A 10,158-nucleotide genomic window follows, 5' to 3' on the forward strand; every position below is an offset into this window, starting at 1 on the left:
AAACACCCAGTGCAGCATAAAGGCTGAGAGCCTGGGCTCTGACTCACTCACAGGGCTCTCTGTTCAGATACCACCACCTCTTAGGTCCTGGGTCATCTTGGGTCAATTACTTGAGCTCCCTGAGTGGAGGTGTCCTCATCTGTATTCTGGGGACAATAATGGTCCCACCTCACTACACGTGCCAGGAAGATGCCCAAGGGGTGCTTGGCCCACAATAAAAGATCTGGAAACGTTAGCTGTTCTTAGCAATGACGTCAGGTAACCTTTCTTTCCACCCTCCTCCTACAAAATGCCTTAGGAAAATCAGGAGTAAGGTCTTGTGGTAAATTTTAAATCTTTTTAAGAGTGAAAGGTGATCTGTGAGTATTGACATAATCAGAGCTTTGAGCATCTGTTTGTGGCCTTATTCTCCCACTCTTGTCCCCTTCATTGGGTTGGGATGAGGCCAACAGGCAAATGCAGAGGGAGGCGGGGAATGCAGGAGGTGGTGGTAATTTTCACCTTGTCGCATGACGTGTTTATTAGTGTGTATGTACGTTAAGCACAGCAGCCTGGTTTCCTTGCGTTAAATAGCAGTCATGCCCAACTGGCTCTCCATGTACCATTACTCCAAGTGATTGAGCCAATTTCTCTCTCTGCCATGACTTTAAGTTGTAAACTTCTCAGCCAGATGGGGGGCAATGCTGGGCTGCCTCTTGTGATCATTATTAACCTTTAGGGTTATGCTTACAAGACCCAGGGGTCTGTGGAGAAGCCAGGATGAGGCAGGTGCGGACTGCGGACTCCCCCCCACCCCCTGAGTCCAGCCTACACATGTGCGTGCACTCTGGCCTTGCAAAGAGGCTGCCGCCTGCCAGCCGGATGTGTGGTCCCTTGTGAGGGGGCCTGGTGGTATGCTGGTGTCCTGTGCTCCGTTTGGCTGGAGATAGGAAGGGGAGTGGGGAAAGCTGGAAAAACTGTAAAAAGCTGGGTGCCTCGATACTCAGAAGTCATTTGCCAGCTGTAATTTTGTCTCTTTTCCATAGATTTATTAGCCAGATCTTAAATTATCCAGCGGAGACCTGCAGGGACAGGGGCCACCTCCTAGTTGCCTGCTAATTCACCCGGACCAAGTATATTTTGCATAAGATACAGGGGAGCCAAGAGTGACAGGGAGCTACAGGGCTGTTAGAAAGCGTATAATGGGTCTCAGATCCAAACCTGTCACTTTGTAGCATGTAAATTTGGCAGATTTCCTAAGTCTTGACTGCAATGAGGATACCTAGGATACCTAACGTCTCTGTGACAACAAAGAAGTTAAGAAACTTGGCCATGATCCCACAGCTCCTAAGGGACAAAGCTGGCATAGAAACCTAAATCTAACAGATTCCCAAACCTATCTCTTTCCTGGGTACCTTCTCCTGCACCCCATGTTTAGGGGAGCAGGAGGCAATTCCCAGTGAGGAAGGTGCCACTAGGACTGGAGAGGAGGGAGACATCAATATGAGAAACAGCGATCAGTTGCCTCCCACACACATGCTCCAGCCCAGGACCACCGAACCACAACCTGGGCACCTGCCTGACCCAAATGGAACCGGCGACCTTTTGGTGCGTGGGAAGATGTTCACCAACTGAATCACACCAGCCAGGGCCCGGTGGTGCTTTTTAAAGCCGCCTCTTCTACCCTGTGTGAAAGAAGCAGTAGGCTAAGATCACATATGATTTCAGTAAAAAAAAAAAAAAAAAAGCCGCCCATGTCTAAAATTAAAATGCCGAAAGTGCTACCAGGAAGAGAAATTTGGTGAAAAGCGGGAAAGACAATGAGCTGACTGCAGGTCAGGGTTTCTCTGGTTGACAAGCCCCGTTCCGCAGGAGCTCCGAGGGAAAGCACTGTGAACTGTACACACGTTTGAGTGTTTGGAAGCTCTTTTCAAAGACTTCGAGTCTCCCCAGAAAGAGACTTTTCCTTCTGTGGAGTTTACTGCCTACTGAGTGCCCGCAGTAACAAGGAAAAAACGTAATCATGGAGGACGGTCCTTCTTTCTCCCCCAACATCTCTTTGGAATGTTCAGGAATGGTTACCTCTTGATTGGTTTTCTCTTAGGCGGATTGGAGAGAACAGGTGAAATCATAAAAACCGCTGGCTTTCTGGTCCGAAGACCTGGATTCAAGGCCAGCTCTGCCCAACTTCCTGTCTAAGTAACCTGGCTGAGCGCTTCTGTGTCGTCCTCCTCCCAGATGGCGATGTCACAGGGGAACGGTTCTCACCATTTCTAAGCGCTTGCCCAGCTCTCTGAGAGGAGCCCTCAGGCCGTCTCTGGTGTCCTGCCTGGCCTTGAGCAAGTTGCTTTCCCCCCTTGGGGCCCAGGTACCTGGTGGAAAACATGAAGATACTGGACCCTCTCATGGCCACGCGCACTCTAGCTTCTGCCGTTCTATAATGCCCTGTGAACGCCGTCAGCAGCACCAGAACTAGGTGCTAGCACCTTCTGGCTGAGGCACGTTCTGATGTGGGTGTTTAAAGTAAGGGGTCTCCCCCAGCCGGTTTGGCTTGATGGATAGAGCAACGGCCTGCGGACCAAAGGGTCCCAGGTTTGATTCCGGTCAAGGGCTCATACCTTGTTCACAGGTTCCTCCCCAGAGGCAACCAGTCGATGTGTTTCTCTCACATCAATGTTTCTCTCTGCCTTCCCTTCTCTCTTCCACTCTCCCTAAAAATCAATGGAAAAATATCCTCGGGTGAGGATTAACAAAAGAATTTTTTTTAAAAAATAAAGGAAGTGGTCTCTCTTTATTATAGCTTCGATTCCTATCATGAGGGAACCGAAGTGTTGGGAAACCACCTACCTCCACACAGGAACCAGCAAAGTGGAGGAGGAAAGAGAGAGTGCCCTGGGCTTCAGCTTGGGCAGGAAATGGCAAGGTGCTTCTGCCGGGGAGGGCTCTCTGTGGTTCTAAAAAGGAAAGGAAATATCAGTGGTGAAGCCATGGCCAGGTCAGAGAGGAAGGAGGGGGGTGGGGCATGGCAACTGTAGTTAGGGGAATGTTTAGCTGTGACCCAAATAAGGTGTCCTGGGTACAGAGAGGGGGATGGAGAATTAGGCACAGATACAGATACAGATATAGACCTGCCACTTTGAATCAGGTCTAGAGACGCATTTGTCCCTCTGGTGCAGAAATCATGTCCGAAATTGTACACCTGACGCTGAGCAGGTAACATAACTGAAGGGTGCTAGTTCCCACCTCGGCCTTTGCACTTGACGTCTCATCCTCCCCCTCCCACCATGCAAGTCTCTCCTCCCAGAGACATCCTGCAGCTGCCTGGGCTGAGCCTCCTGCCCCCGGGAGCCTCTGGGGGGTGAGGGGGGCGGGGGGAGAAGCTGTTTCCTTTGTTTGTGGACCTGCTTGTTTGTTTCCTGGCCCCCTCCCTGGAGCCCCCTAACTTCCCTCTGGTTAATGTAAGTTGCACCAGGGCAGGGGTGGATTCTTCCCCTTTGTATCCACAGCACCTGGAATGACTATGCCTGCGTATAGTGGACTCCTAACAAATGTTTGTTCAAAGAATGAAAGAAGACAGCAAGGTAGATGTTTAAACAAACAGGCCGCTGTTGCGGAGAATGAGGGATCTGAGCCCAGATGAACAGGCTGGGAAGTGAGAGGAGTGTGTGCTTCCCCAGGCTCCGAGGTGCCCTCGCTGACTGAGCTGCACCTATTTTTACTGCCGCTGCTTCCAAAGGCAACACTGAGGCGGCTGACATCCCGCTCTCCCAGGGTGTGCCGGCCAAGGCCAAGGCAAAACAAGCGGCAGTGCCTGGAATTGGAGCAGCCCTGTGCCCAGTGCTTTCACATCATTTTACCGTTTTACAGATGAGGACACCCAAGCTCATGAAGAGTTAGGACCTGAGAGCGTTGACCTGAGGACTGAAGGGTCTCAGGTTTGATCCCAGCCAGGCCGGGGTGTCTCTCTCCGTCTCTTCCTCTCCCTTCCACTTCTCTCTAAAAATCAACAGAAAAACATCCTCAGGTGAGGATTAATAAAAAAAAAAAAAAAAAGATTTAGGGCTTAGATCCAGGTCTGCCCACAGCTACTGTTCTTGCCTTTGCATTTAAGCATTTTACAAATGAACACAGGCGGGCTGCCTCCTGGGCTGGTTATCAGGCCAGGACTAGATGAAGCACCCAGGATGCAGAGTTTGAGGAGGCATCACCTCCGGGCATTTGCCTGATTCTCAGAGTGGCGCCTGCTTAGATGTTGCGCTCTAGGCACCACGCTGGCCCTGCTCATTGGAGCGTCCTGCAAATTTCCTCTCGCGTCCTATGGAACTTCTTTGTCTAGAAACATCGGCAAAATAGCTAGAAGGCAGATTGATCTGGGGAGGATTGGGCGCACTTTGTCTATTTGCTTCTAGCTGCTTCTTAGCAACCTTTCCTTCAAATGGCCACTGGAATTGTTTTTCTAAGGACAGGTCTGTGTCCCTCCCGGAATGAAAACCCTTCAGTGGTTCTTCTCGTGGCCTACACGTAAGAAAAGAAAGGCCGTGGCATGGCCTTAAGACCTTGACAGGTGGGCACCATTCTGCCTCCTGAGCGATGTCCTGCTTCCAGGGCTTCGGACAGGGTGTGCCGCCTGCCCTTTCCTGTGTGTCTGAGACAAGGCCATTGCCCTTCAAAGTGTACTCTCAAGGTCACCTGTGCTCGAGATGGCTCAGGAATTAGAGCAAAGCTGATGTGAACTTAGCTCCTCACTGGTGGCCGCATGGGTAGTCTGGTCTAGGAGTGTACGTAGTCCAAGGCGAAAGGCTGAGACCTAGCAAGTCAGCCAGGGCCTCCCAGGGCTCCTTCCCCACATCCCTGCGCTGAGGGGTGGGAGGGCACCTCCAGAACCCAGCCGGGCAGTGCTAACTTTACAGCCCGGCTAAGTGTGACTGCAGCCTTTGAACCAACTGGTTTATATTTTCCTGTGACAATGAGGCTCCGTGTTGCTGGTAATGAAATGAAAGCAGCTTTCCAAGCGCCCTGAGACCTCCCCATCCACGGAGGGCCTGTTTGTGGATTTTGTCCTTCGTCATCCAGGCTCCCCAAAGCCGCCAGGGTCAGGGATGCGGAACTGTTGTGTAGCTTTAATAAGTGGGCTGGGCCCGGCCTTCCTGGCTCCTCCTCCTCCTCACTTTTGGTCCAAGTCAGGGGTGGGGAACCTTTTTTCTACCAAGGGCCATTTGGATGTTTATAACACCATTCTTGGGCCACACAAAATTATCAACTTAAAAATTAGCCTGCCGTAGTTGGTCAAGCATGTCATTAACGCACTCACTCCTAATGCCTTGGCAGGGCCAGACCAAATGATTTTGCAGGCCTTATACATCCCTCGGGCCAGACGATCCCCACCCCTGGTCTAAATGCTCATCTATCCGTTTTCCTTCCTCTTTTGTGTCTTAACTTATCTGTCTCCTTTTCATGATCTTGAGAATCATGCAAATCTGGCTGACATTTTGGCCTGGTCTCCCCAAGGAACTCAGATCTGAGATCTTCATTCCAGGGAAGAAAATTTATGTGTGTGTTGGTTTGGGAGAGGCATTAGCGAAGAAAGAATATGCATCTATGTTGTAATAATAACTATAATAATAAACAATAAGGACACCCACATTATGTGCTGAGTAATTTTTCATGCTTTTCTTATGGAGCCTCCTAGCAATCCTAAAGGATAGGAAGTGCCAAGCTGGTGGAGCTCTGTGGTTGAGCATCGACCCACGTACCAAGAGGTCATCAGTTCAATTCCCAATCAGGGCACAAGCCCAGGTTGCATGCTGGATCCCTGAGGCCATACAGGAAGATATTTCTCTCTCACCGATGTTTCTATCTCTCTCTCCCCCTCTCTCTAAAATCAATAAAAACATATATTTTTTAAAAACATAGGTTGAGACTGCTGTATACCCATTTTAAAGTGATTCTTGTTATACCCATTTCCAAATGAGAACATTTAGGCCCAGAGCGTTACCTAATTAGCCTAAGGGGGTCTGGTGTCCAGGTGGGCCTGACAGGCGTTAGCTCCAACTGTTTGGGAGTCCCTGAACTAGTCATTTCACCTCTCTGCACCTGTGACAGAAATAAGAAGAGACAGCCCTCTTACTTTATAGGACAGGATGGATACCTAGGATAAGGAATGTGAAGTGCTCTAGTATTAGTAATTATCCTTACTAAATATTGTTTAAAAATATTTTTATTATTTCAGAGAGGAAGGGAGAGGGAGAGAGAGATAGAAACATCAACCAGGGCATGTGCCCTGACCAGGAATTGAACCGTGATCTCCTGGTTCATAGGTTGATTCTCAACCACTGAGCCACACCAGCTGGACTATCCTTATTAAATCTGAAACCCCATGAGATCTGGGATAGGAGAGAAGTACATAAGACACTGGACATTTTTTATTACTTGTGAAACTTATTTATGTGTCTTTGTTTTAATTTGAGCCTGTATTTTCCATCTGGAGAGATCCTTTACATTCTAGGATCTTCGGTTTGTCTGTGGAACTTTGTGCTCCTCCAAAGATGTTTCTTTTTGAACCTCTGACTACTCGGGAGTTAGGTAGACAAATACATGATCCCCATTCTGCAAGCAGGAAAACTAAAATCAGAAGTTGCTTCAGGAGATTGCTCAGAGCGGGGATATCCTGACATCTCCTCTGGGCAGGGACCATGAGTATAGATGGGCAGGGCCAGGTGGGGTGGGGATAGGGAGCCACTCCCAGTTCATCAGAATATGCATATGCCCCTCATTAAACATCACTTGTATCAAACTCTGAGATGAGCTGTGGTTAACTACTTGTCATAATGTGTGTTGTTGTCATTTAAATAAGTGGTTTTAAACATTTTTACTTTGTCTTTTTCTCTTTGTATTTTGGAGCCAATGCAGCTTTTCAGTGTCAAGCAGTTTCTGAGACCTCCGTTGGCCCTCGGGCACTTTGCCTGGAGACATCCCCAGGGAAAGGAATGCCATTACCTTCTCTTCCATTTTGAGGTGGAGGTTTGGAGCTTTGGCCAGACAGATCTGAATTCAAATCCTACCTCTGTCACTTACTCTACACTGAGTGGCCAGATTGTTATGATCTCTGAACGCATAATAATCTGGCCACTCAGTGTATTTGTATCTCAAATGGGTACCAAAAGTATTCTAGACCTTTGCTGGAGATCAACCACCTGTTTGCCCTGAGCTTTCTATCAGCCAGTGCAAAGGGGAAAACTGATCAGGTGCACGATTTATAGTATCTTTGATATAAAATAAATGAGGTACTCAAGAGAAGTACACTGAGTGGCCAGATTATTATGCGTTCAGAGATCATAATAATCTGGCCACTCAGTGTATAACTCTGTGTCCTGGGAAATTGTTTAACTTCTCTGACTCATCACCGAGCAGGTGTGGCTCAGTGGTTGGTCTATAAACCAGGAGGTCAGGGTTCGATTCCCGGTCAGGGCACATGCCCAGGGTACAGGCTCGACCTCCAGTGTGGGACATGCAGGAGGCAGCCGATCAATGAATCTCTCTCATTATTGATGTTTCTATCTCTCTCTTCCCCTCTCCCTTCCTCTCTGAAATCAATTAAAAAATGTTTTTTAAATAAATAAATTCTCAGACTCATCTGTAAAACTGAGAGAGTGGTATATGTGTGGCTACTTTTCGGTGTTGGTATATGTATGTTTTTATGTAATGTATATTAAGTCCAATGTCTGCAATGCAGTAAGTGATCAATAATTGAAGTTATTTTACTGTGGCTTTTTGTCTCCGCTCTGCCCCCACCCCGCTGAGAGGTGGCCTGTGGACAGTGCCTTTGTGAGAAGGGAGAGTGGGCTGTGGAACTCGTCCTTGTCCTGTCTCTTTGGAGTGGTTACGAAGAGGACAGTGGCCAGGTGAGTACCAGGCTGCTGGTTGAACTTTAGGCCCCCAGGCTCCTCTCTCGCCTCTGGCTGCCCTGAATCCCTTCATGCCATTAAAGGCCAGGCTAACACCTGGAACCATATCCATAGAGCCCCAAGTTCAGCCCACAAGTCAAGTCCCAGAATCCCACACAGTAGTCTCCTACTTGGTGGGATAGGGGCCTGGCACGTCCGTCCTGCCCCCTGGGATTGGTAAGGAAACCGAGGGAAGGAGTGACATAAAATAGGGGAGAAAAGAAAGCTGTGCCTGGAGAGAACCAGACCAGGTGGAGCAGAAGAGAACCCTCATTGCTCTCTGCTGGAGGCCACGACAGCTCCCAGCATGCCTTGCTAGGGGGACAAATGGACAGAAGTCCCTCGGGGTGCATCGAAAGCTGCCCTGGCCTGTCTCCCTGGTCTTCACACTCTGGTGAAGTCAGGGCTGGGGACAAGCCCAGCCAGGAGGTGCGGGTGGGGCTGAGGAGGGGAAGGCTCCTCCCCCTAACCATTCAGAAGCACCTGAGGCCCTTGTCAAAAATGCCTGTTCCTGACTCCACCCCAACACCTACCCAGTCACTGCCTCTTGAGGTTCAGTAACCTGCATTTTTAACAAATTTCCCCCAAATGTTTTAGGATTAAGTATGGAGGGTGGTGGCCTTTTGGGCAGAATAGAGAAGGATCTAGAAACATTTCTCTGTGGGTTGATTTTAAATACTATTCAAGATAATATTGGCAACAAACGTTTTTAAAAATATGTTTTTACTGATTTTTAGAGAGAGAGGAATAGACCGATAGAAACAGCGATGAGAGAGGAACATCATCAATTGGCAGCCTCCTGCATGCCCCTACTGGGGATTGAGCCCGCAACCCCAGCACGTGCCCAGACCGGGAATTGAACCTGCAGCCTCTTGGGTCCTGTGTTGATGCTCAACCGCTGAGCCACACTAGCCGGGCCAAACATTCTGATTTGACAGATGTTTACTGCACACCTTCTATGTGCCAAGAACTTATCCTTCCACCAAGTAGCCCGGCAGTTTAGAGGGGACGGTGGGCTTGTAAAGGGCAATCGTGACACCGTGTCATGGGCAGTGCTAGGAGCACGCATGTGCAGTGCCCCAAGGTTTCCCTGGCGGGAACTGGGAACCAGGAGTAAAGCAAGGAGGCCTCCAGTTTTCATTTGTGAAGTCAACTACCGTCAATACCTGCTTTCATTTTCCTTAAGCCGAAACGTAGGAAAGCCTCCTTTTTCCTACCCCTGACATTCTTCTCAGAGATGATGAAAGATTGGACCACTGGCTCACTTCTATTTGCGCTTCTGAAATGGGGGCTCTGCTGCGTTCCTTGTGTGTGCCACATCTTAGCCAAAGTCAAGGAACTCTCTGCTTTGCTCTTTTCCAGCCCAAATAACAGTTGAGTCAAAACAAACAGCCCTTGAAATCCAAACGCTGGCTTGTCCCACGGAAAAGGCAAAACATTTCTCTTTTCTGTTGATGTTGGCCCCCCTAATTGCCGGGCACGGTGTGTGCGCACAGGGTACCTGGCAGTGACCACGTGGGAAATTCTGGTGCAGAGAGGCGCTGGCTGCCACAGGCCTGGATTGTGAGGTTTTATTGGGGATACTGTTTTAAAAGCATGTAAGTGAAGTTGACTCTGGCTCGCAGGCCTGGCTCCTGCCAGCAGGCCGCCTCCGCCCCTTGCGGTGCCCGAGCTCAGCCCAGGGCGCAGTGGCGCCCGCCCTCCGTCCCCGCAGAGCCCACAGCCGCGAGAGGGCTGGGCCGCCCGCCGCTCACCCAGAGCTGGGCGGGCGCTCTGGGCCGGGGCCACCGCGGCCACTTCCCCCAGGCCCTGCTGACCTCTAGTGGTCACAAGGCAGAACTGACCAGGACGCTGGGCGAGGGCGGGAAGCGCAGGCTCCTCGCCCGCCTCCGCGGTTCCCACCCTGGCTGTGCACATTAGCTTCACCTGGGAGCTTGGAAAATACCCCTGTCCAGCCCCACCACGGTCCAGTTAAGTCAACATCTCCACCGGTCGAACCTTGTCGTAGGCTTTGTCTTTAAAGCTCTCCAGGCAGATTCTAAAGTGCAGCCAGGATCCAGAGCCCTTGGTCAGAACCAGCACTTGCTGGCTTCTAATTTGCGTGTGCTGAGTGGACGGCGGGTGTGTGTGTGTGTGTGTGTGTGTGTGTGTGTGTGTGTGTGAATATGGCTGAGTCCTCAGGTGTGTCTGAGCCCTGGTTTGGGCTTTCATGCCCCCACTCCACCCCCAGCCTGTC

At 50.0% G+C, this 10,158-nt stretch overlaps 1 long non-coding RNA gene across 1 annotated transcript; it reads left to right on the forward strand.

Moving 5' to 3' along the window:
* Nucleotides 1-3,100: 3,100 nt before the first annotated feature.
* LOC129151243 (uncharacterized) lies at nucleotides 3,101-9,042 on the forward strand. The gene is made up of 4 exons (XR_008557978.1): nucleotides 3,101-3,192; nucleotides 3,486-3,560; nucleotides 7,782-7,880; nucleotides 8,660-9,042. It is a non-coding gene; the product is annotated as an uncharacterized LOC129151243 (long non-coding RNA).
* The last annotated feature ends 1,116 nt before the right edge of the window (nucleotides 9,043-10,158 follow it).

Source organism: Eptesicus fuscus, chromosome 13 (genome assembly GCF_027574615.1).
Source record: "Eptesicus fuscus isolate TK198812 chromosome 13, DD_ASM_mEF_20220401, whole genome shotgun sequence".
Taxonomy (NCBI): Eukaryota; Metazoa; Chordata; class Mammalia; order Chiroptera; family Vespertilionidae; genus Eptesicus; species Eptesicus fuscus.